Source organism: Macaca thibetana, chromosome 9 (assembly GCF_024542745.1).
Source record: "Macaca thibetana thibetana isolate TM-01 chromosome 9, ASM2454274v1, whole genome shotgun sequence".
NCBI lineage: Eukaryota > Metazoa > Chordata > Mammalia > Primates > Cercopithecidae > Macaca > Macaca thibetana.
In genome coordinates this window covers 95,052,237-95,079,399 of record NC_065586.1, presented here as the reverse complement: position 1 = coordinate 95,079,399, position 27,163 = coordinate 95,052,237, and the positions used below count along the sequence as shown (strand labels likewise).

Sequence of the window (27,163 nt, the reverse complement as noted above, 5' to 3'; positions counted from 1 at the left end):
GAGTCAAGTCCTGGAATCAGGGACGTCAAGAACCCACTTAGTGCTCTATCCCAGTGTGGTTGTGCTGGTACCTAAGGTGCAAGACAAAGCCCCCTTTACTTTTCCCTATGTTTTTCTCAAGCAGAGGGAGTTTTACCTTGTAGCCAGCACAGCTGGTAATGTGGTGCTCTCACCTGAAGCCAGCAAGTCTCAGAGGCTCACCCAAGGCCCTTGACTATAGTACCTGGCTATTGCTGCTAGCTATTCAGGGCCCAAAGGCTCTTCAGTTAGCAGGTAATGAATGCTGCCAGGACTGGGTGTTTTTCTTCAAGGCAGTGGAATCCCTACTGGCCCAGGGTGTGTCTAGAAATGTCAACTGGAAGCTAGGGCCTGAAACGTGGGCCTCATGACTCTGATCAGTGCCTATCCTGCTGTGGCTGAACAGGTATCCAAGATGCAAGACAAAGTCTTCTCTACTCTTCTTTTTCTCCTCAAGTGGAAGGAAGGGATCTCTTATGGAGCTTCGAGCTGTGCAGCCTGGGGTTAGGGGAAGAGTTGTACAAGCACTTCCTTGTCTTCTCCAGCTTGTGTCTCAGCATGTCACATGCCCCCTCAGTCCACTGTGTCTGGGCCTAGTTTAACACAAGGATTTGCCTAGGAGTTGCAGTCCTTATGGTCTAGACTGCCCTTCGAGTTTACTTGGAGACACAGAGTGCTGTAGCCCTCCCTGACAAGGTTTGCAGGCACTCAGGTTCGGACAACTGGGATTGGTGATTCCCTTCTGGCTAGGTCTAGTTTAAATGCTCCCTCCGTGGGTGGGCATCAGCTGAGTTTGGTCCAGTTTTCTTTTCTGCTTTATCAGGATGGCACTGAGTTAAATTTCTCAGAATTTCTCTGTTCTTCCTCCCCTAGTGCCCAGAGAAGCTCTCTGCACCAAGCTACCACTGCTAGGGGGCAGAAGAGGGGGTGGTGTCAGAGATTCAGGCTGTATTTTCTATCTCCTCAGTGCCTCTTTCAGTGATATTAAGTTAAAACCAGGTACAATGAGTGCCAGCCCCCCCCCCCCCCCCGATTTTTGATTCTCATGAAGGTGTTGGGTTTTTTTTGGTATAGATAGTCATTAACTTGGTGTTCTTCCTTCATATATAACTGTGTGAGGAGGTAATGCCTGCAACTGCTGTTGCCATCTTGCTATTATTAAGGCACAAGCCTGAGGACAAAAGCCAGTGTTCTAAGGACATCAGAGAAGAAATTAGAAAGCACTTGCATTATACCACTAAGCTACTAAATTAATTAATCCTTAAAACACCTTACTTTGTCTTCTCTTTTTATGTATTACATTTATGTGTTTTTTTCTTATTTGCTATTGTAAGTGTCTTAATTAATTCAGAGTAGGACCCTTAGCGAGATGCTCTGTATCTTGTCTTGCCTAAACCATCAAGCAGGCAATAAATATGGTGACCAGGAACATGAGCTTTGAAGTGAATCAAATTTATATTTAAATCCTGGCTCTGGTCTTTTATTAGATGAGTAACCTTGCATGAATTATTTAACCTTGCTAATCTCTTTTTTTCTCATCTATGAAATAAGAGTAATAATTTTAGCTGTTTTACAGTGTTATTAGGATTAATAATGCATTCACACCCTTAACATAGTATCTCTCACATACTAAGTGCTCAATAAACTCTTATTATTAATGTTCATCAGTGCAGATTGATGCCACTGTCCACACCATTTATGCATTAAGTAAACATTGATTAGGGACCTAGTTTGTAGGTTGAGTGTTGAAAACAGCTTGCTTCTCTCCTATGGAGACAGGCATGTGAACTGTAAAGCTTTTAATGGAGGGATCAGATAATTTGAAGTTCTTTACTCTTGTGTCTTCCAAGACCTGGAAAGGAATAAATGGACTATCTGGTCCTGCTACTTTGACTTTCGAGATAATGCTTCAGAAAGCCCTGGCTCTACTCTCACAGCCAATAAATATCATCCTCTGCCATAGTTTTCCAGGACACGTCCATAGCCTGTGTGTTCCCTGGCCCTGTTAGTTGGCCAGCTCACCATTTTCAGGTAGTATTTATAACAAAGCTGATGGTGATTTTAGAAAATCACTTAGAATGTCTCCCTTCACCTGTCCCCAGATACATATCTCTTTTTCACTGTGGGCAGGGATCATGAAAGGCTAGGCGGATACTGCTGTATTTCTTTTACTAGCATAGTCTTGTGTGTTCTTCACAAAAGCTTAGGAGACCTCCATTATGACATTCACCACCCTCCCTCAACACATACACTTGCATACACACTGCCCTTCCCTCAGGTAAATCTCAGCAAAGAGCAAAGCATTTTTAAACTTGCAAAAGGAGGTAAAAAACTTGGAAGGCCCTGCTCTGGAGAAGATGCTATGAGACTGCCTTGGAAAGGGAATGTCAGATCATCTTTCAGTCCAGGGAAAGCACACTGAAATGCACTAGGATACAGAATAAAAGAGAACTGGGCTGGGAGCCAGGAGACCGGTATTCCATAACAGACTTATGATGGGACCTTAGAAAGTCACTTCACCTTTCTATGTCTGTTTACTCATCTCCAGTTAACAACTATACATTCGTTGAATAGTTATTTATTTAATAATTATGAGTAGTTTATGAATTATATATTTATTTCAATAATTGCCTATTTGATTATTTAATTAAATATCTCCAGGAGATCAGAGACTACATCTGGTTCTACTTGGTATTGTAACCACTAGTATAATTCCTGATATAGAGTAAGTGCTCAAAAAATAATTATGAAAAATTTATGACTGAAGAAATGAATCTGATAGGAATGGGCTCTGGGAGAGGACCCTGAAGGTCCCTTCCTATTCTGTAAATAAAGGGAAAGTTATGTTTCCTCACATCCTCTTTAGTATAAAGAGGATGAATAGGCTGGGTGCGGTGGCTCACACCTGTAATCCCAGCACTTTGGGAGGCTGAGGTGGGCAGATCACTTGAGGTCGGGAGTTTGAGACCAGCCTGGCCAACATGGTGAAATGCCATCTCTACTAAAAATACAAAAATTAGCCAGGCGTTGTGGTTCATGCTTGTAATCGCAGCTACTCTGGAAGCTGAGGTGGGAGAATTGCTTGAATCTGGGAGGTAGAGGTTGCAGTGAGCCAAGATTGCACCACTACACTCCAGCCTGGGGGACAGAGTAAGTGAGACTCCATCTCAAAACAAAACACAACAAAAAACTGAATAGTGCTTCTTTGAAAAGGAATACACCTGCCATTGTATTTGAGAGGGGGGAACCACCTCAAGAAAGTGGAAGCACTAGAATGAACTTTTGAGGAAAATCTGGCTACTTTGACTCTACACGAGTGTATTTGGCAAAGCCTGAAGGTATATACACGTATGCACTTATCTTAAAGACCAAGGTAGAATCATATAAAGGTAAAACCATTATCTTGGACTATTTAGTGTCAATCAGAAATAAGAGAAAGTCCAATTCTTCATGTGTTGAAATAAATTTGGGGGCTTCCATAAAGGTTGTAGGGAAACTAAAGAATTCTGCAGGAGAAATTAACTCCTATATAGTGAGATGCCTCTGATGCAGAGGACATCTTGAAGCAATATGCAACACTTGATGACACCTCTTCAACACTTAGTAAATCTGACCTTTCCTTTCATCTGTCATTATGCTGAATCACATGGCCCAGCAAGCAGCTAACACATTGCAACCAAACTTCACAATTGCAGGCTGGGAACATGTGCTTCCTTACATTGATTAGTGATATTACCAGTGTTTAAGCCCATTTCCTGTCACCTTGGAGGATGGAGGTTACTTGACAGAAAGTCATTCTGTTGTCATCCAGCAGGGCTGCCAATGAATTCTTTAAACTTGTCGATGAGTAGAAACGCAGCCGGCTTTACTCTGACTTAAAGCTTTTGCATATGTTGAGTAACGCAGCATTTAGTACATCATGGAAGCACCTAGTTTTGATACTAATGGAATGTGCATTTCTTTGAATTTCTAAATTCCCAAAGGTTTAGGCAAATGCTGACATGAAAACTGTTTCAGTTAAAAATGAGCTTACTTTATGCTTAAAGGGTCATTTTGCATTAGCTGTGTCTTCAAGTCGATTTTGAAAAATTACCTCTTTGAGGAGTGGGCAAAAAAGGAGTCCCAAGAGGTAGTCCATTTCCTTTAATATATTCAAGCAACTTTTTCTTTGTATTGAAGATATTATTTGTCATACATTTTCCTTGTCATATTGAGCATTCCCAGACCATCATTTAAAACAGATTGGTAATTTGGCCCTTAATTTTGGCACCTGTACATCTTTTAAAGCTCTGGGCTGTGTTTGGAAACTTTACTACTCTGTAAGTTAATACCCTTTTAGGGCCTAAACACCACCATTAACAGCAAATTGGCCTCTCAGGATGCTGGATAGAACCATTTTTTATATTTATTTGTTTAATCTTTATTAGCCAAAGGTTGTCCAACAGCTCTAAGGGAGTGATTTGCCCATGAGGCTTGGAAGCATGTTTAAATCTTTCCCTATAACTTCAGGGTTGGGAGAGAATACTTGAGGCTGCTTATAATTCCAACTGCTGTTTCTAGGCAGCCTTGAAAACCCAGCCATAAACTACTCTCATTCCCTGGCCTTTAGGCCTAGTAAGTCTAGATTTTCATACTAGAGAAGACCACAGAGATCATGTGGTCAAAACCCCTTATTTTACAGGTGGGTAAGCTGAAGTCCAAAGTGGGGAAGTGATTAAGCTGCTAGAGTTTTAAGTTATTTCTCTTCCCAGGGGATATTTGCTTATCCACCACTTGATAGTAGGCTTCGTCCCTGGGATGCAAGATTGGTACAACATACACAAATCAATAAACATGATTCACCACATAAACAGAACTAACGACAAAAACCACATGATTGTGTCAATAGATGCAGAAAAGGATTTCCATACAATTCAACATCCATTCATGTTAAAAACTCTCAATAAACTAGGTATCAAAGGAACATACCTCAAAATAATAAGAGCTGTATGTGACAAACCTATAGCCAACATCATGCTGAATGGGCAAAATCTAGAAGCATTCCCCTTGAAAACTGGCGCAAGACAGGATAGCCTCTCTCACCACTCCTATTCAGTATAGTATTGGAAGTTCTGGCCAGGATAATCAGGCAAGAGAAAGAAATAAAGGGCATGCAAATAGGAAGAGAGGAAGTCAAGCTATCCTAGTTTGCAGATGACATGATTCTGTGTCTAGAAACTTCCAGTCTGAGCCCAAAAGCTTCTTAAGAAGATAAACAACTTCAGCAAAGTTCCAGGATACAAAATAAATGTGCAAAAATCACTAGTATTCCTACATCAATAACAGTCAAACTGAGAGCCAAGTCAGGAATGAACTCACATTCACAATTGCCACACAAAAAAATAAAATACCTAAGAATAAAGCTAACTGAGGAGGTAAAAGATCTCTATAAGGAGAACTATAAACCACTGCTCAAAGAAATCAGAGATGACACAAACAAATGGAAAAACATTCCATGCTCATGGATAGGAAGAATCAATATTGTTAAAATGGCCATACTGCCCAAAGCAATGTATAGATTCAGTGCTATGCCTATTAAACTATCATTGACGTTGTTCACAGAACTAGAAAAAAACTATTTTAAAATTCATATGGAACCAACAAAGAACCTGAATACCCAAGGCAATCCTAAGCAGAAAGAACAAGGCTGGAGGCATCAGACTGCCTGACTTCAAACTATACTACAGGACTATAGTAACCAAAACATCATGGTACTGGTACAAAAACAGACAAATAGACCAGTGGAATTGAATACAGAACCCGGAAATAAGACCACACACCTACAACTGTCTGATTCTCGACAAACCTGATAAAAATAAGCAATGGGGAAAGGATTCCCTATTCAATAAATGGTGCTGGGATAACTGGCTAGCAATATGCAGAAGATTAAAACTAGAACTTTTCCTTATACCATATATAAAAATTAAGATGGATTAAAGGCTTAAATGTAACACCCAAAACTTTAAAATCCCTGGAAGGCAACCTGGACAATACCATTTGGGACACAGGCACAGGCAAAGATTTCATGATGAAGATGCCAAAAGCAATTGCAACTAAAGCAGAAATTGACAAGTGGGATCTGATTAAACTAAAGAGCTTCTGCACAGCAAAAGGAACTATTAACAGAGTAAATAGCCTACAGAATGGTAGAACATTTTTGCAAACTATGCATCCAACAAAGGTCAACTATCCAGCATCTACAAGGAATTTAAGCAAATTTACAAGAATAAAAAGCAAGCCCATAAAAAAGTGGGCAAAGGGGCTGGGCACAGTGGCTCACGCCTGTAATCCCAGCGCTTTGGGAGGCCGAGGCAGGCAGATCACCAGGTCAGCTGATCGAGACCATCCTGGCTAACACAGTGAAACCCTGTCTCTACTAAAAATACAAAAAGTTAGCCGACCGTGGTGGCGGGTGCCTGTAGTCCCAGCTAGTCGGGAGGCTGAGGCAGGAGAATGGCGTGAACCCGGAAGGCGCAGCTTGCAATGAGCCCAGATTGTGCCACTGCACTCCAGCCTGGGCAACAGAGCAAGACTCCATAAAAAAAAAAAAAAATTGGGCAAAGGACGTGAACAGAAACTTTTTAAAAGAAGACATACACGTGACTGACAGTCGTGAAAAAAAAAGCTCAACATCACCAATCATCAGAGAAACGCAGATCAAAACCACAATGAGATACCATCTCACACTAGTTAGAATGACCATTATTAAAAAGTCAAAAAATAAAATATGCTGGTGAGGTTGTGGAGAAAAAGGAACACTTATACACTGTGGTAGTGTAAATTAGTTCAACCATTGTGAAAAACAGTGTGGTGATTTCTCAGATACCTAAACACAGAAATACCATTCAATCCAGCAATCCCATTACTGAGTATATACCCAAAGGAATACAAATCATTCTATTATGAAGACACATGCATGCATATGTTCACTGCAACACTGTATACAATAGCAAAGATATGGAATCAACCTAAGTGGCCATGAATGATAGACTAGATAAAGAAAATGTGGTAAATATACACCATGGAATACTATGCAGCCATAAAAAGAATGAGATCATGTCCTTTACAGGGACATGGATGGAGCTGGAGGCCATTAACCTTAGCAAACTAACACGTGAAGGGGGAGGACAATGGCTTATGAGGCTCGCCGCAGACAACTTGGTGGCAATGTCCATGAGCCAGGTGAGTGCATGGCAGCAGCAGGGCCTTGCATGTGGCAGGGTGACCTGGGTTTCACCTCCCTCTGGTTCCCTGGAAGTGGGCCAGCAATCAGGGAGGGAGCAGCTGCAGAGGCAGAGGCTCCAGTGTGTCTCTCTCTACTGCCCCCTTAGCCCAAGCCAGGGAGGCCAGGCGGTCTGGGTGTCTGGAGACAGGGTCCACTGCCCAAGAATGGGAAATCTCTTCACCAGGATATGGAGACTGTTCAATCACCAGGAGCACAAAAGTATCATTATTGGGCTGGATAGTGCAGGGAAAACTACCATCCTTTAACAATTTTCTATGAATGAAGTTGTACATACATCTCCCACAACAGGAAGTAATGTAGAAGAGGTAGTGATTAATAATACATGTTTCCGGCTGGTGGCTCACGCCTGTAATCCCAGCACTTTGGGAGGCTGAGGTGGGTGGATCACCTGAGGTTAGGAGTTCGAGACCAGCCCAGCCAACATGGTGAAGCCCTGTCTCTACTAAAAATACAAAAATTAGCTGGGCGTGGTGGCATGCACTTGTAATACCAGCTTCTCGGGAGGCTGAGACAGGAGGATTGCTTGAACCCGGGAGGCGGAGGTTGCAGTGAGCCAAGATCGCACCACTGCACTCCAGCCTGGGTGACAAAGCAAGACTGTGTCTCAAATAACAATAATAATCATAATCATAATAATATACATTTCCTAATGTGGAATATTGGTGGCCAAGAATCTCTTCGTTCTTCCTGAAACACTTACTATACTAACACAGAATCTGTATAGTTGTGAACAGTAGAGAGAGAGAGAGAGAGAGGATTTCTGTAACTAGAAACTCTATAAAATGTTAGCACATGAGGACCTAAGAAAAGCTGGATTGCTGATTTTTGCTAATAAATGAGATGTTAAAGAATGCATAACTGTAGCAGAAATCTCCCAGTTTGTGAAGCTATTATCTTTTAAAGATCACCAGTGTCATATCCAGGCATGCTGTTCTCTAACTCGTGAGGCCTTGTGCCAAGGACTTGAATGGTTGATGTCACAACTTAAGATTAGATGATCTCTACTGACTTCTTCTCATAGACTTTGTATAAATGAAGTGCTAAACTTTACCTGAAAGCTGCAGCAATTAAAGATTTAGATATATTTATAATCAACTCATTTAAGCCTTTTCCATGAGAAGAAAAATTAAGACCACTTATTTGAAAACAAAGATGAAGTCTCACCTTCCAATCTGCTTTCTCGTTAGTTTTTTCCAAAGTAAGTTATTAAAGCTGTGAATGATATTTTTTTCATAATGTCCTCTCAGGACATTGTGTAGCCTGTGGTAAGTACAAAGGGAGAGGAAGACATTTTGAATTTTAAGAGCTTTATTGTCAGCATAACCCTCCCTAGTTGAGTGTTGTTCTCTTCTTGTTCCGTTAAGTCAAAATACAAATCAGCACAGATATTCAGTTTCCAGTATTTTAAAATATAATGTTACTTAGGAAAGTATTTTGCATAAGGTTGTATATGTATTGTTTATATACCTCAAGTTCAAGTTAATAGCTTTGACGGATGTTCTAAAGAAAACAAATAACACAAATATTAATAATATCCTTAGCTATAACCATAATGAGATAAGTACTGGCATTGGTGTTAGGTGCCATTTTATACTTTCTCCCTATATTTTCTGTATTGTATTAACCAACCCTCCAAATCATTGAGCTGCTTGTTTAAAAAAAAAAAGGAAAAGGAAAAAGCATGATATTGTGTATCTATTTTTTGTTGTTGACCAATCATACAGATGGAAACATAATTCAACAGAATTTGATAGCTGCCAGATTCTTGGCTTAGTATTACTAATGGGCAGGATTGTACAAGATTATTACTTGCAATTGTTCTTATGACATCTAAATTACTGAATAAATTTTTAATCCATTAATCAGTCTATCATAAATTATGATTAAAATTATCAAATGAATTATCAGCATTAATTGGAAACTGTTGTGTGAAACATGTTTACTCAGAGAAGTAATATTCTATAAATATTATAAAATAATTTAGCTATGTTATTTTTAAGTATTAAATTATATGTCAAGCAGTTAAAGTGAATTTCAAAGTAAAAGTAAGGTATGTTTTCTGAACAACATTGATAATTCCTTAATTTGCAGATTTCTTCTTTTTTATTTTAGGACTTAGAATATAGTGTGAGATTTTTTATTTATGTAAATTTTGTTGTATCTTCTGTAATATAAATATATTGTTTGACAATTATAAAATGCAAGCTTTTTTTAATGTCTTTAAGAATTTCTTTTAAAAATTGATTGATACAATGTAGTATTTGTACTAAGAAGTAACTTGACCCAAAATACCCTTTATGTTTGCTTAGAGCATTTTTTAAAAATATCTGAAAGTCAAGGATATTCCTGTCACAACTGTAAACAAATTTGTCATAAATGTATTAAAACATATTATTGGGTACTCTATTTGTATATATATATATATATTTTTTTTTTTTGAGATGGAGTCTTGCTGTGTCACCAGGCTGGAGTGCAGTGGCACAATCTCGGCTCACTGCAACCATTGCCTCCCAGGTTCAAGCAATTCTCCTGCCTCAGCCTCCCGAGTAGCTGGGACTACTGGCAAATGCCACCACGCCCGGCTAATTTTTGTATTTTTAGTTGAGACGGGGTTTCACCATGTTGGCCAGGATGGTCTCGATTTCCTGCCCTTGTGATCTGCCTGCCTCGGCTTCCCAAAGTGCTGGGATTACAGGCATGAGCCAACGTGCCTGGCCTGTGTATCTTTCATGGCCTGAAAATCTGAAAGTTAATCGAAACTGGTACGTTTTAGCATATTTAAGAAAAGAAAACTACTTTTAATTTCAGCCTTTTAAATTTCAAGAAGATTTTGGTGAATAATAGTACATACTATAAGTATTGATCAAACTTTGAAAGTTCCTTTCTGTAAAATGTGAAATACTCAGTATCTAAATCCAGGTCAGGCCTAGGAGGTCAGTATTTAACATTCGATGTTTCATGTTTCATATTTATAATGTTCAAAATGCAAGCATAACATTTAATATTTGTCTACATGGTTTTACAAAACTAAATCCTAAATTACAAAAGAAAAAAAGAAAACCTAACACAGGGACAGAAAACCAAATACCACATGTTCTCATTTACAAATGGGAACTAAATGATGAGAACACATGGACACATCGAGAGGAACACAACACACACACATTGGGGCCTACAGAGGGGTGAAGGGTGGGAAGAGGGAGAGGATCAGGAAATATAACTAATGGGTACTAGGCTTAATACCTGGGTGATGAAATAATCTGTACAGCAAACCCCTATGACACAAGTTTATGTATGTAACAAACCTGCATATGTACCCCTGAACTTAAAAGTTAAAAAAAAAAGACTGATGATTACTGAGTTGTCAGTGTTCTGAAATTGTGCAATTCATACTCATCCTCATGAGAGTTTTGTGTCTATCCTCAAGTATTTGACAAATGTTTTATTGACTCTTGGCAGGTAAGGGCTGGAATGGGAAAGGAATCCTAGATTTTTGGAGTTAGATGGCTTCTTAGAAGTTATCTAAGCTAATCTACTACCTTGATTTCCCTTTGCAGTAAAGCTGCCAATTTGTTAACCAGGTTTTGCTTAAGCACTTCTAGAATAGGTTGGCCTCCCATACCATGAAGTTGCCCAGTCATCTTTGAATTGACTTAGGAAATTATGCTTCTAAAAACAAGTTCTTATCTTTATCTATGTACTGCTCTCTTAAAATTTCTGCCCATTTATGGTAATTCTGATCTCTGGAATCAATAGGAGTCAAGTAAATCCCTCTTTCACAAGGCTGCAATTCATGAGCCTGCTTTTTCCCAAGCTCAGGAAAGTATATCATTAACACTATTATTGCTTCTAGGTGAAGGTGAGGATTCCCAAACAGGCTGATTTCATGGTCACTTTTTCCCCAAGTATGTTTTATTTACCTTTTATAATGTTTTATGTTAAAGGATTTTCAAAGATAAAAAAATAAAAAATAAACACATTTAGTTTACTTCCAGTCTTTTGGCTTTCCAAAACAATGGATGCTACAAGTTTCATTTGATGTCCTCTTTAAGCACGTAAATCATCTTATTCCTTAAAGAATCTCACTGAGTTTTAGATTATTAATTTATTGGAGAACAGCTGTGGTCATAACAGAGAGGGTTCTAAGGGTCTGCTATTAAGAATTAAACTAGCTAATTGTTCCCAAACAATGGTCTATAAATGAATTTCAGTTTATAATAAGTTTTTAGCAACTTGGGACAAAATAAGAACCAAGTGATGAGTTTTTATGAAGCTAAATTTATTTAATTTTTAAGTTCCAAGTTTATGTCCTTCCTACATTTTTGTTATTGAAGTTATGAAATGATGTTGATAATTAATGGTAGTTGCTATTTTAAATGTCTTTGTTTTGCAAAAGCAAATAACTATGAAAAAAATGAGCAACTCTGTTTTGGTGCCCTGATATTTTTCTTTTTGAAATATTACTGGTCCTGAAATCCATAAGTATGTGAATCACTGGCTTAGATGCTCTTTGTCTCCTCCCAGGGTTAACATTCTATAGTCTATGAATTGTGGTTTAATCAGACTTAGACATGAAACCCCTATGGAAACCAGGTGCTACGGGAACTGAAGTTTGGAATTCTACAAGAAACTGGCTGCCTTTTCCCTCTGGTCCACTGTTGAATCAGTACTTCCAGATGGTGGCAAGGAAATATGGCTGCCAGTAGTAACCCGGCTCTGGAGGGAGACTGAATGCTATCCCTGATCCTTTTTTTGTTTGTTTGTTTTTGTTTTTTGAGACTGGATCTCAGTCTGTCATCCAGGCAGGAGTGCAGTGGTGCAATCATAGCTCATTGCAGCCTCAAACTAGGAGTTTGGGCTCATACAATTCACCCTCCTCAGCCTCCTGAGTAGCCAGGCCTACAGGGCATGTACCAGCATGCCTGGCAATTTTTTTTTTTTTTTTTTTTTGTAGACACTGGGCCTTATTATGCTGACCAGGCTGGTCTTGAACCCCTGGCTTCCAGTGATCCTCCCACCTCTGCTTTCCAGAGTGCTGGGATTATAGGTGAGCCACTGTGTCTGGCCTCAGTTCTCTTTTAATAGCCTTCAGAACATTTCTAGATGCTTCTGCACTGAAAAACTACATAATTGAACCAAAAATATAGGTTTTCATAATTCCCGTCAACTGTTGCAAAGTTTTTGGTTCAAACTTGACAGAGCAGCAGGAACTTTCAGGTTAAAGTTATGAAAGTGGTTTCAGTTAATAGTAAATTGCAATTCTTCAATGATGGATGTTTTTAGAAATAGGACTGAACTCTGTTGTGACAATAAAAGGATCATTTAAAAAAAGCTTATCAAAACTATCTTCAGGGGTGCTTCATTTTATTTCCATTTTAGTCCCTATATACATTTCAGTCCCTTAAGCACTGAGTCTGGCTGCTTTAGAATTGAAACAGATGGACTTGAGGGTTTCTGTATCTAATTTTACAGTAGCATATCTCTTGATTATTGACACATTAAAGGCAATATATTTCTAGCTTAGAAATCTGATGCTAATTGGCTTTGGAATATTTTGTTTAAAAACATTTTCCAAATGGGGCTGTGAATTGTTCAGTTTCTTTATTCAGGATTAAAGAAAACATTAATTCTGCCAGGAAAAGATTGTCCAGTGGGGCAGAAACATTAGAGCCTTGGAGTTTACCTGTCAATCTTGTATTTTCATGTCCTTTGTCCAGAAATAAGCCCACAAGCTAATTGACTTCTGTTTCTTTCCTTTTGGCCTCTCATTTTTCTGAACATAAAGACTCAAATTAAAACAAAGATAAAATTCCAGGGGAAGCTGGCATTGATCAAGGTTTGGATTAAATTAAATTAAGTGCTTTTTATTGAACTCAGCAGTATTAGTTATTAAAACCAGAAGGCTTTACCCTTGCTAGTGTAAAAAAAGAAAACAATGACTCATGCTGGGGCACAGATTTTATTGGGAAGTTAAAGCACTCGTTTTCTCTTATTCCATTAAAACTTTTGCAGATAAACACATGTAAACAAGATCAGGAGATGGAAAGCAGTGAGGAGTCAGTCCTTCTGGGCTCTGGTGCTCCATGGTTTCTAACTTGCAGTTGCAAGAACTTAGGGAAAAAATCTTATCTGGGAAGAAAGCAAGAAGTCACACCAGGATTTTCTTTTTTGGACTGCATAAGTCATTTGAATTGCCAAAGTGCTTCTCTTTTTCTTGAGTGATTTGGAATTATGCATACAGGGCATGGGGAGAGGGCGGCAGCATCGTGTAGCATAAAAAGCATTAGCCAGGAAGTTGGACCCTGAATCTCAGTTTTAGGTCCATCGCTTCCAGACTGGTTGGACCTGGGTAAGAAACTTAACCTCACTGCTCTTGCTTTCTCATGTGTGAAATAAGGGGCTAGACTCTAAAGGCCCTGCTCTCATTTTGTCATCTATTTCTGTTTTGTGTTATGACTGTAGGAGACCATCATGACCTGTAGTAAATACGGCAATTAACTCAGACTGGATTCAGAAAACTATGGCCTCTAGGCAAAATCTGCTGTGCCATCTCTTATTTATATATACTTTAATTAACTAAAGTCCAGATTGTTGTCAGCAAGGTGGCAGAATATGACTTTCCAGTGATTGTCCTCTGCAAAAACATCACTTTGAACAAAACTATTCATGCATGAAAATTCCTTTACATCAGCAATGGAAGCCAGGTGAGAGATTTCAGCACCTAAGTATAGCACAGAAATAAGAAAAGACACATTGAAGAGGGTGGGAAAGACAGTTTTACATCACCTGCATCACTCCTCCCTCAATGCCAGGCAGTGCAATGTGGAGATAGATACTCTGTCCTTGGGGGAGGGAGAGGAAAATGAGCATCGGATGCTACCTGGAACCCCAACACTAGCCCTGCCCCAGAACAACCTAGTGCCACACAAGCCCTCACAGCCCCAGACTCCAGGCTGGTATGTGTGGACTGAATGTCTAGGCTCATCTCGGTGCCAGACCAGATCCTGAAGCTCTACACTCCAGGTCTACCTGGAGGACTTGTTCTATGTGCTACCCTACCACCAGGTTGATCCCCACAGTGCTAGCCTCCAGGCCACCCCCAGCAGTGGGCTAGTATCAACAATCCCAGGCTTCAGGCCTGCCCTAGCACCAGACTGGCCCCTGTAGCCCTGGTCATCAGGCCAATACCTGTGAACACAGCCTCCAGGCTGGCTTCTGCAGAAACAGGCTCCAGGCCCACCTAGCCCAGACCAACTCTGGAAGCCCCAGGCTCCAGACTAGTACATGTAAATGGAGCTTCTAGGCCTACCCTGGCACAAGACAGAATCCTGCAGCCCTTGGATCCAGGCCTGCCTTGCACACTAGTACTCGGGGCTGCCCCAATACCAGGCCTACCCCAGCAGCCCCAGGCCTCAGACTGGTACCAGCACTGAACTGGCCTCAATGGCCCTAGGTTTCAGGCATGACATAGCACCAGGCCAACCTCTACAGACTTAGGCTGTAGGTTCACCCCTGCATGAGGCCAGCCCCTGAAGCCCTAGTCATCAAGCTGGTACCTATGGACAAAATCACCAAGATGGATAGGTTCTAGGCCCACCCAATGCCAGGCCAGCTTCTGGGACCCAAGGCTTCAGTTCTGCCCTAGATTTTGGAGCCTGGAGCCATAATGGCCCATGACTGCCAAAGCCAGGATGGTTGCAGGCCCTTTTCAGGCTTTAATCTTACTCTAGCACCAGGTCATAGCGTCTGGCATCAGATACAAGGCAAGCTGCTGTAGACATAGGCTCTGGGGGCCTTCTCAGTGCCAGACTTGTCCCTGTGGTGCCATCCTCCAGGGCAGTCCTTGTGGCCACAAGGTCCGGTAGATCCAGGGTCCAGGCCTGCTGCAACAGACTCTGGTTCTAGACTTGTCGCCATGGATCAAGACTCTAGGACCACCTTACAGATCCAGAACCCAGGCTCACCCTTGTATCCCATCCCCACTCTAGTTCCAAGCCAGCCCTTGTGGACTCAGTTCCCAGGACCATCCCAGCACCTGGCTGACCCCTGCAGACTTAGGCTCAGAGACTACCCCAGTGCCAGAACAGTTCATGTGGATACAGGCTTCAGGGAAGCCCCTGGAAAAATAGGTTCTAGGCCTACCCTCTGTGACCTAGGCTCCAGGTCTACTCCTGAGGAACCAATCAACAGGTCCACTCTGGTGTGTTTAGGCCCTAGGCTTAACCCCATAGAACTAGGTTCCAGGCCCACCCACCTGCTGACTCAGTTACAAGGCCACCTGTCCAAAGACTCCAGCAGTAAGCCCACCTGTGGACAACTTACTCAGAATGCCAGACAACTTACTCAGAATCTCTGGATGGACTGAAAAGGAAGGGCTCTCCCATACAAAGCCAGTCAGCAAAAACTAGAGTGAATTCCAACTTCTTTCCATGTGCAAACTTCAATGTAAGATAAGAGGAAACACGACAAACCAAGGAGATATAACACTACCAAAAGAGCACAATAATCTCCCAGTAGCTTTTATGAACTAGAGATTATGAACTGCCTGAAAAACAATTCAAGATGATTGTTTTAAGGAAGCCCAGAAAAATTAAAGAAAATACAGAAAAAAATTGTATGAAATCAGGAAAACAGTAAACTATCAAAATGAGAAATTTAACAGAGAGATTGAAATTGTTTTTAAAAGTGAAACAGAAATTCTGGAGCTGAAAGATACAATGAATGAAGTGAAAACTGCAATAGAAAGCATCAATAGCAGAATTGATAAAGCAGAAGAATAAATCTGTGAACTTGAAGATAGATTATTTGAAAATATATAGTCAAAGGATGAAAAATAGAAAAAGAAAAGGAGGGAAGAAAACTTACCGAATTTATGGGACAATGTAAAAGAGCAAATGTCTGAGTTATAGGATTTCAAGGAGAAGAGAAAGACAAGTGGGGTAAAAAGCTTATTTAAAGAAATAGTAGCAGAAAACTTTTCAAATCTGGGAAAACACATAAAGATCCAGAGATCTAGGTACAAGAAGGTCCAAGGTATTGAATCAAATTCAGTTCACACAAGATTATACTAAGACATATTATAATAAAACTGTCAAAAATCAAAGACAAAGAGAAGATCCTGAAAGCAACAAGGAAAAATAAGCAGATCACATGTAAGGGAATTCCAATAAGGCTATCAGTGGACTTCCGAGCAGAAACTTTATAGGCAGGAGATAGTGGGATGGTACATTAAAAGTACTAAAGGAAAAAAGAAACCCTGCCAACCAAGAGTACTGTATTCAGCAAAGCTGTCCTTCAGAAATGAAGGCAAGATAAAGACTTTCTCAGACAAATAAAAGCTGAGGGAGTTCATCACCACCAGACCTGTCTTATATGACATACTAAAGGTAGTTCTTGAACTTGAAAGGAAAGCACACTAATTAGTGATACAAAAACTTACGAAGCTATAAAACTCACTAGTGAAAGTAAGTACCCAGTCAAATTTAGAATTCTCTAATACTATAAAGGTAATATGTAAATCACTTATATCTTTAGTATGAAAGTTAAAAGACAAAAGTATTAAAAAGATTAATAGCTACAAATATTTCTTAAGGAATACACACTATAACAAGATGTAAATAGTGACATCAAAAACGTAAAATATTGGAGGATGAATGAAAGTGCTTAGTTTTTTTTAATGCAATCAAATTTTTGGGTTAACAAAGTTTCTTATAACTATAAGGTTTTATGTAAGCCTCAATGTAGTCACAAAGCAAAAACCTATAATTGATACACTGAAGATCAAAAGTAAGATGTTAAAGCATACTTCTAGAGAAAAATCACTTAACTGCAAAGGAAGACAGCAAGAGAGAAAGAAAAGAGGTTCTACAAAAAAAATAAAAAACAAAAAACAAAAAAACAACAAAAAAACCAAAAACAAAAACAGAAGACAATAACAAAATAACAGTAATAAGCCCTTACATATTAATAATTACCTTGAATGTAAGTAGATTGAATTATCCTATTAAAAGACATAGATGGGCTGAATGGATTAAAAAAAGCAGGGCCAACTATGTGCTGTGTACAAGAGACTTATTTCACCTTTAAGGGAACACATGCTGAAAGTGAAGAGATGGAAAAAGATATTCCATTCAAATGGAAACAAATGAAAAACAGCAGGGTAACTATACTTATATCAAATAAAATAGTGCTGAGAAAACTGAATTTCCACCTGCATTAGAATGAAATTAAACCCTTGTCTCACAACATATGCAAAAATCAACTCAAAATGGATAAAAGACTTAAATTTAAAATCTGAAACTTTACCATTACTAGAAGACAATCTAGGGAAAAATTGCCATGACCCCAAAAGCATAGGCAACAAGAGGAAAAATAGACACACAGGATTACATCAAACTAAAAAGTTTCTGCACAGCTAAAAAAATCCATAGAATGTTGAAAGAACCTATAGAATGGGAGAAAATATTTGCAAACCATCCATCTGGTAAAGGGTTCATATCCAAAATGTGTAAGAAACTCAACTCAATAGCAAGAAGAGAACCTGATTAATAAACGGGCATAGGACCTGAATAGATGTATCTCAAAAGAAGCTATAAAAATGACCAACAGGCATACAAAAAGGTGCTTAACCATCAGAGAAACGCAAATTAACACCACAGTGAGATATCACCTCACACCTATTAGAATTGCTATGATCAAAAAGACCAAAGATAACCTGTTGGTAAGCATGTGGAGTGAAGGGAACCCTTGCATGCTGTTGGTGGGTATGTGTACAATTATTATGAAAAGTAGAATGGACGTTCCTCAAAAAACTAAAGATAGAACTCCCGTTTGATGCAGCAGTCTCATTAATGAGTATTCAAGGGAAATGAATTCAGTGTATTGAAGACATATCTGCACTCAGACGTTCATTGCAGCATTATTCATAATAGCCATATATGGAATCAATCTAAGTGTCCACAAGCAAATGAATTGATAAAGAAAATGTGGTGTGTATATATATATATATATATACGATGGAATACTATTCAGCCTTGAAAAAGGAGGAAATCCTGTCATTTGTGACAACATGGATGAACATGGAGGACATTATATTAAGTGAAATAGAGGCAAAGAAAGATTAAAAACTGCATAGTATATATGTGGAATCTAAAAAATTGAACTCAGAGAAGTAGAGGGTAGAATGGTGGTTACCAGGTGATAGGGAGTTGGTCAAAGAATACAAAATTTCAGTTAGATAGGAGGTGTATGTACAAAGGATCTATTGTACAACATGGTTAACTGTAGGTAATAACAATGTATTGAGGAGATTTTAAGTGTTCTCATCACAAAAAAAGATAGGTATGTGAGATAATACCTATGCTAATAGCTCAGTTGATCTATTCCACCATGTATACATATTTCAAAACATCATTTTGTATATGTATTTTGTAATTTTTATTTTTCTATTAAATAAAAATATAAAATACTTTTTGATCTGAAAAAATTAACCAAAACTCATACTTTATAGATATTTATCTAGTTTTTACATGTATTCATTTTCTGTTCAGGGTCTCATCCAGATTTAGTCATCATGACTCTTTAGGCTCCTCTTGACTGACAGTTTCTCAGACTTTTCTTGTTTTTGATGATGTTGACAGTTTTAAGGAATATTGGTTAGGTATTTTATCAGGTGTCTGTATGAGATTGGTCTGCTATTTTTCTTATGATTTAAACTGAGGTTATAGATTTGGTTATAAGTCACTATCAGTATGACTTATCACTGTTCATGTTGGCCTTTATCACCTGGCTGGGGTAGTGTTTGTCAGGTTTCTCCAATGTAAAGTTACTTACCCTTCCTTGGTATCCATACCATAGTTTTTGGAAGGAAGTCACTACTATGTGCAGCCCACACTTAAAGAGTGGAGAGTTATGCTTCACCTCTGTGAGGATGGAGTATCTACATCAATTATTTGTATTCTGCATGAGAGATTTGTCTTTTCTCCCATTTGTTTATCAATTGCTTATTAATAGTGACTATGGGTATTTATGTTATATTTTGGGTTATAATAAATATTACTTTAATTGTTTCATTGCTCAAATTGTTCTAGATTTGGCTATGTGTAGCTCTTTCAGCTGGCTCCCATGTCTCTTTGATGTACCTTCTCATTGCAGATTTTGTTGATGAGTAGTTGCTTTTGCCATCTGTGTTTGTAAATAAAGGTTTATTGGAACACAGCCACACTTATTATCTTATATATTCTTTATGGCTACTTTTGCACTACAGTGGCAGAGTTAATTCACTGCAACAGAGACCATATTGCCTGTAAAGCCTAAACTAATTACAGTCTGACCTGTTACAGAAAAAAAAATTGCTGACTCTTGATCAAGACCATTCTCTATGATTTTTAGTAATGTGCTGTAGCTTAATGGATTATAATTTCCAGAATTTTAAGATTCAAATTTATGTCATACTTTTTACTCATAACATTATCTTTACCCTAAAGTATAATCATCAATGGTGTGTACTGTCAACAAGCCTTTACTGAATATTCTGGTTTGTGTAACTGTGTTCTTTGGCCATTACAGTTTCCTTGCCTGGACATTTGACTAGTTACAAAGTATCTTTTCTGTCAGCAGGTTTTTTGGTGAAAGAAAAAATTTAAAGAAAAGATCTATTTTGTCTTTATTCTTTTTACTAACCTGTACTAAAATAATTTATGTAATCATGGCCTGAGTTATTTAAATGACTGCGTGCTTGAGAAATTTCTTGTTGGTAGCACTAGGAATACCCCATGGAAGCAGATAAGTAGAGAATTTCGTTAACAGTGAAGAATGTTGACTAGAGTTTTGCACATGTCCATCAAGCTTATTTTATTGGTAAATTTAGTCAAACTAGAACCAAAGTTTCCAGGAATGAAGTATGAGTACATTAGCCTACTTCTGTTAAGTGTTCTCTAAGCCATATGCTGTGACCTAAAGTGAGAGAAAATAAATCATAAGGCTTCATAGTGGTTTAATAAGTGTAAACATCTGGATTTAAATATAAATCTTATATCAATATGATTTTCACACTTCAACATAATCATCTCACCAAATTAGTAAAGTTGTCAATAGAGGGTGATTAGAGAAATGAGGTTGTTTATTTCAGATAATAAACGTATTAAAATCCCAAAGAAACAGCATTAGTTTTATAAATTCAAATTACTGTTCAACTGTTTAATAACACAGATAGGAATGGGGTGGACAAGTCTAATACTCATATGCTTTCTTTGGTGTATTGAGACCAATATCCTATATAACACCATGCACACAGGGGACAGGACAGGATTTTAGCCACGGTATAACTTAATTCAGGTTGTAGCATAGTGGTGTTTTAAAATAGAATTTTACTATAAAAATAAAAATTAAAATAACAGACTGAAAAAGTTAAAGTTCTTCTAGAGACATTAAACTTAGTATATAATATAAAATCCTCTTTTTTTCTTCTACTGCCAATCTTTTCAAATAAGTAATCTGTCTTACAGCCTCCATTTTCAATTCACACTCTCCTTAGCTCTCAGAAATCTGCATTTTCCTGATTACTTGCCTGAATCTGAGCTCTTGAAGGTCGCCATGACCTCCTAATTTTCAAATCAAATAGTCTTTTCCCAGCCTTAGTGTCTTTGATTTGCATGCAACATTTGATACTGTTTTGCACCTCTGATTGTATGCTTTGTTTTGTTCTTGCCTCTGTTCTTAGCCATTATCTCTTGTCACTCTCTGCAATTTTTCTTGGTGATTTTGTTTCCACTTTAGTTCCACCACTGTAAAGATGATGGACAAATCTAAATTTCCAGCCTGATCTTTCTCCTGGGTGATTGTGTCCACGAAACATTTTCATGAGGCACCTTGAGTTGTCTCAAATTTAGTGTTTCATAATCTTAACCTGTTATTTTTCTTTCTTAAATTTGGTTCCATTCTTGTAAATTTCTTATTTCTGTTAATGATCCCACTATCATCAAGGTTGTCTGGGTCTGACATTTGAATGACATTTAATACACACATTCTCTTGTTTTCCATAGCCAACAAGTTAACAAGTTCTAATGACTCTCTCCTCACACTGCCTTTTTTTTCCACTGCTCTGCCTTTTTATACATATTTTACTTACTAAGTAGCGTCTACTCCATGCCAAGGATTGTTTTTATTTTTATTTTTCTCTCAATTCTGTCCTAGTTTACCATTTCACATCTGCACTGCTGAAACAAACACCTCAAACTAGTTTCTCTACTTTATTCTTTCTCCACTAATTCGTCTATCATACTACAAATACTAGATGATGTTTCTTAAAAGTGAATTCAAAAATGTCATTCAAAGAACTATAGTGGCTCCCCATTATCAAGAAAATAAGGCAACACTGTTAAGCTTAATGGTAAAATCTTTCCATGATTTTGTCTAGACCTGTCTTTGGAGTGTTAGTTCCCTCTTCTTTTCTATATAATCTTTCCTTTAAAGCAAGCTTCCTCATAGCCCACTTAACTGATATTTTGTTTGGGCTTTTCTGCTTGAAAATCATGATAGAGTCTAGTCTGCCTACCTAAAATGCTTTTCCCATTCCTCTTCACAGAATATCCTTCAATTTCCAACTCACATCTCACTTCCAATGAGATTACTTCTTTATAGACTGGCAACATAAAAAAGCAGCATGGTGCATGGAAAGAAAAACAAGAGATTTAAACTCAGAGGACTTACTTCTAGTCTCCATATGAATGACTTTGGATAAATCACTTTTGCCTGTCCAACCATTGTTTCCTCATCTATAAAAATAAGAGTATACAGTTACTTTCACGAGGTTGTTGGGAAGATTAAATAAATAGGCATACGTAAGCTCTTCAGGAACCTGGAAATTGCCCACAAATGTTCATTGCATCTGAGTTTCCAAAATCAAATTGCAATAGCGTTTGCAAAACTCATATTTCCTCCATATATTTATTGCCCATTATGATGAGTTAGCTCCTTGTGATCTCTCTTTTTCTCTCTTTACAAACACACACACACACAGACACACACACACACACACACACACACACACACACACACACAGTCTATACCACTTAGCAGCGTGCTTTGGGCCAGTAACTGATATATTATTTCATTTGATGGAATTAGTGTTTTAGTGCAATAATTTCTCTCCTTTTCTGCAAACCTCAGTCTTTCTAAGAAACCCCTCTCCTAATACGTACGAACCCATATACTTGGATCCAAGCAATAATAGATAAATGTAATTCCAGCCTTATATGGAATTCCATCTCTAACATGGCTTGCCCTTTGGGCAAAACTGAGGGGGAATAATAACATGTCCTTCGATAAGGTTGGAGGTTTATTAGTATCCTTTGGTATCCAGGAGGTGTCTCTACAGCCTCAAATACCTTGTGAAAGAGTAGAGTATACCTTTTGCATGGGTAGACCTTTTATTTTAGAACTCTGGGTACTGGGTTATCTTTACCTGGGCTTTTAAATAGTGAATATATGAGTATAAAGGGGGAGGCGTGGAAATTCAAGGTACAAATTCTTATGTAATCCTGAGAGTGATGGGGGAGTTGCTGGAGGACTGAGTGATCTGGTTCATTTCCTGTGTTTGGAAAAAATGATTTGAGGTCTAGCATCCAGAAAAGTTTGGAACTAAATGAAGGAGGATCTATGTTTCCAGGGAGCTGAAGCCAAGGTGTGATGATTATTTACAGGCATGTTGATACCCTTCTTACAAGAAGCCTTCTTAGGCAGATACTACTGGCCAAAATCACATGAAGAAATCCATGACCATGTAGAAGAGATTCTTAATCTCTTCTACATCTAGAATTCTCCTCTAGGCTTAGTGAAACTAGTTGAGCTTTCATCAGGAAGATACTTTAAAGCTATCACAGGAAAAAACACTGAAAATTTTCTTCTTTAATTTGGCAAAACAAAATGAAACAGAAGTTTTAAAAAACTATCTAAAAGGAGAGTATTTGCATGGTAATGTATTTGCCTGTAGTCCTGTAACCCAAATCACAACTTTCTCTTTTCCATTTGCCTGTGATGAAATATATCCAACTAAGTGTTGGCTTGAGCTTCTGACATGAAGATAAATACCTTTTCAAATTTTAGCACAGCTAAACTTGTGTGTAGTGTAGTACCTGGAATGGAGACTTCAGGAAAGAATGTTTTGGGCATAGCTAGTGGGATCATTTTTCCTGTTGTATTAGAAATGCCACCAATGGAAGGAAAAGGTGCTGTGGGACATGCCTTCTGTGAGATGAGGCTCTGACCACTAATGACACTTGTGCTTTTCATTACGACAGATGTGTTAACCACATCGTGCTGGCTGTGCTCCAGCCCAAGCCATTGTAGCTTTCTGCCTCTGCAACCTTCCTCGTCTTCACTTTGGTTGGCTGTAGAATTCTTTACTTCCTGTCCTAAACTTTTGTGAGGTGTCATGGCTGTTAAACAGCTGCCATGTTGCAGGCCAGATGTGGCCGCACTTTAGTGTGCATGAAATATTCTTCCTATAAAATATTAGATAGTTTAAAAATCTGTTTTGAAGGTTTGTAAAACACTTAGGATTCCTTCAGATAGAGGGCTATTTGTATATTCTTAAATTGTGTGTGAAAATGTGCCAAAGTATAAAACACAAATGCTGGAAATACTGCAGTCCTTTCAGTCTCCTGTTTATGATAAGTTGCCAGCTATTTTGAAGGGAATAAGTATGTATAATCCAGTTAGACTTTCAAAATCTATAACAAGCCTTCTAATCAAAGGCCTTTAAGAGGTAGTCATTGTGTTGAGTGTGGAGTAGAAAGGTCTGTTTTGGCCGGGCACAGTGGCTCAAGCCTGTAATCCCAGCACTTTGGGAGGCCGAGGTGGGTGGATCATGAGGTCAGGAGTTCAAGACCAGCCTGGCCAATATGGTGAAACCCTGTCTCTATTAAAAATAGGAAAAAAAATTTAGCCGGGTGTGGTGGCGTGTGCCTGTAGTCCCAGCTACTCGGGAGGCTGAAACAGAAGAATCACTTGAACCCGGGAGGCGGAGGTTGCAGTGAGCTGAGATCGCTCCACTGCACTCCAGCCTGGGTGACAGAGTGAGACTCCATCTCAAAAAAAAAAAAAAAAGAAAGAAAGGGGTCTGTATTGAAAAAGTAAGGACTTTAGGGACAGGAAATAAAAAGAAGGAATAAATACATACTTAAATTATTTAAAATGTTTTTATTGAGATATAATTTATATACAGTGAAGTGTAAAGGTCCTAAGTGATCAGTTTTCACAAATGCATACTCTTGTGTTACCCCAACACTATCAGCACCCAGTACATTTTCATCATTCCCAGAGAGTTTCCTTGTGCTCCTTCCCAGTCAGCACTTATTGAGTCCCAATTCTAAGCAACCACTCGTCTGATTTCTATCACCATAGATTATGTTAGATTATTGTAGAGCTTCATATATATAGAATCATGTAGCATGTACTTTTTGTGTCTAGCTTATTTCACTTGGCATAATGTTTTTGATATTCACTCATGTTGTTGTTTATATAAGTGCTTCATCCCTTTTTTCTTTTTGTTGCTGAGTACTATTCCATTAAATGAATATACCACAGTTTATCCATTAACCTGTTGGTGGATGTCTCAATTGTTGATGGATATCTGAATTTACTGATGGTAAAGTATTTGGTTATTATGAGTAAAGCTTCTATGAACATTCCTAAGGCTTTTTATAGACATAGATTTTCATTTTTCTCATAAAAATATCTAGGAGCAGAATTTCTGAGTCATAGGGTAGCCAGAGATATGTTTAATGTTTTAAGAAACTGCCAAACTATTTTCCAAAGTGGTTCTACCATTTCACACTCTTACCAACTATATATGAAAGTTCTGGTTGCTCCATATACCCACCAACATTTTTTTTTTTTTTTTTTTTGCTGATTCTAATGGGCGCTTAGTGGTATCTTGTTATTTTAACTTTTAATTTTCAAACAATTTTAGATTTGCAGCAAATTCCCATAAACCTTCACTCAACTTTTCATAATATTAACATTTTATATTAATCAAAACTAATACACTGATAGGTTGGTCAAAACAAATTATCATTGTTATAATATCGTTAAGCAATCTGTAGATTTTAGTTGAGTTTCCTTAGTTTTTACCAACGTCTTTTTTTGGTTCTAGGATCCAATCCAGGATACCACATTGCATTTAATTTCATTATGGTTTTAATGTGCACTTTCCTGTTGACTAATCATGATCACCTTTTCACGTACTCATTGTCCATTTATAGATTTTCTTTAATAAAGTGTCTGTCCAAGTGTCTTGCCTGGTTTTCTTTTGTTTCTTTTTTGAGGGGGTTGGTTATTGGCTTTTTAGTTACTGATCTTTTAAGAATTTCTTATTTGTTCTGGATATAATTTTATCAGATATAAGTGTTGCAAATATTTTTTTTCTTAGCCTATTATTTGTCTATTTATTTTCTCAATGATGTCTTTCAATAAGTAGAAGTGAATAGAATACTTATCTTAAGGGGGAAGTGTAATAGGGTTCCTATGGAGCAGAAAGATAACTCAGCTTAATATTTTAAAAATTTATCTGGAGAGAAGAATAAATGGTGACTTTTTCAAAGAGGTAGGTTGAACTAAGTTTCTCTGGACACTGAAAATACAAACCTCAGGAATGGGCCTAATATTACAGCAATAATAATAATAATAATAGAAATTGATAATACTTGTTGTGTGCTTACTATGTGTAGCAGACCCATTGCTTATTGCTTTATAGCTATCATCAAACTCATAAGGTAAAATTATTATTATCTACATTTAAAGGTAAGGAAACCAAGGCTTAAAGGTGGTAAATACAACTTTGGGAGACAAGATGGCTGACTAGATACAGGTAATATGTACCTTCTCCATGTAGAGGAGCCAGAATAGTCAGCAGATATATTTTGAACAGCTCATTTGGGAGAGAATGCTAGGATTCACCAGAGAAGAGATGGGAAGCACCAGAAGCAAGTTAGGAGAGGGTTCGAAGCACCCTCCTCAGCCAGGAACAGACTGAGAGTTGGGGAAAAGCCCCTGGACATGGGGAAACAGTGACAGAGAAACCCCCAGGCATCAAAAATGGGCTTTTGCAATCTTGGCTACATGAGAAACCATAGACCCACTGAGGTCTTGGTCCAAAGGTGCCATTTTGAGAGTTTAAAGCTGGGCTGCACCACCCCCCCTCCCCGCCGTGGCTTGACTTTGGGCTGATGTGGCTATAGCCACCACTCTGCCAAGGAGGGACAAGGAAACCAGGTTATCCTATGCATATCTAGGACAATACCCACTACCCTACAACAGGTTGCTTTGAGACTAAGATGTGAATGAGTGGACCACAATTCCCATGCTGCTTGCTTGGGAGGGAACCCTCCCTCTCTGGTCCCATGACCAAGGGACCTGAGAATTCAACACTGAGCTGTGCCTCACTCTTGGTCTGAGTTTGGGTTGACATGGCTATAGCCACTCTCTGGCCAAGGAGAGACAGGAAAACCGGGCTTTACTATGCATATCTAGGACAAGATGCACTGCTCTGCAGTGGGCTGCTGTGAGACTGAAACATGAGCAGACCATGTGCCCCATAGATACTTGCCTATGATGCCTGTTTGGGAGGGGTCCCGTTCTCCCTGGTTGCAGGCCCAAGGTGCCATTTCGAGAGTTTAATGCTGGGCTGTGCCCTGCCCTTAGGCTGAATTTGACTTGACATAGCTGCAGCTGCTGTCTGGTTGAGGAGGGACAGGGAAACTAGGCTCTGCTATACATACCTAGGACACTACCCACTGCCCTCCTATGGGCTGCTGTGAAACTGAGATTGGGCAGATTACAGTCCCCACAGCTTCTTCTCCA

General features: G+C 38.6%; 1 protein-coding gene and 1 pseudogene across 1 annotated transcript in view; both read left to right on the top strand.

The window, feature by feature from the left end:
- The window catches only part of HPSE2 (heparanase 2 (inactive)), a 792,879-nt gene that overhangs the window by 209,363 nt on the left and 556,353 nt on the right, over positions 1-27,163 (top strand). The window lies entirely within an intron of this gene.
- LOC126963400 (ADP-ribosylation factor-like protein 5A) lies at positions 6,449-8,678 on the top strand (annotated as a pseudogene).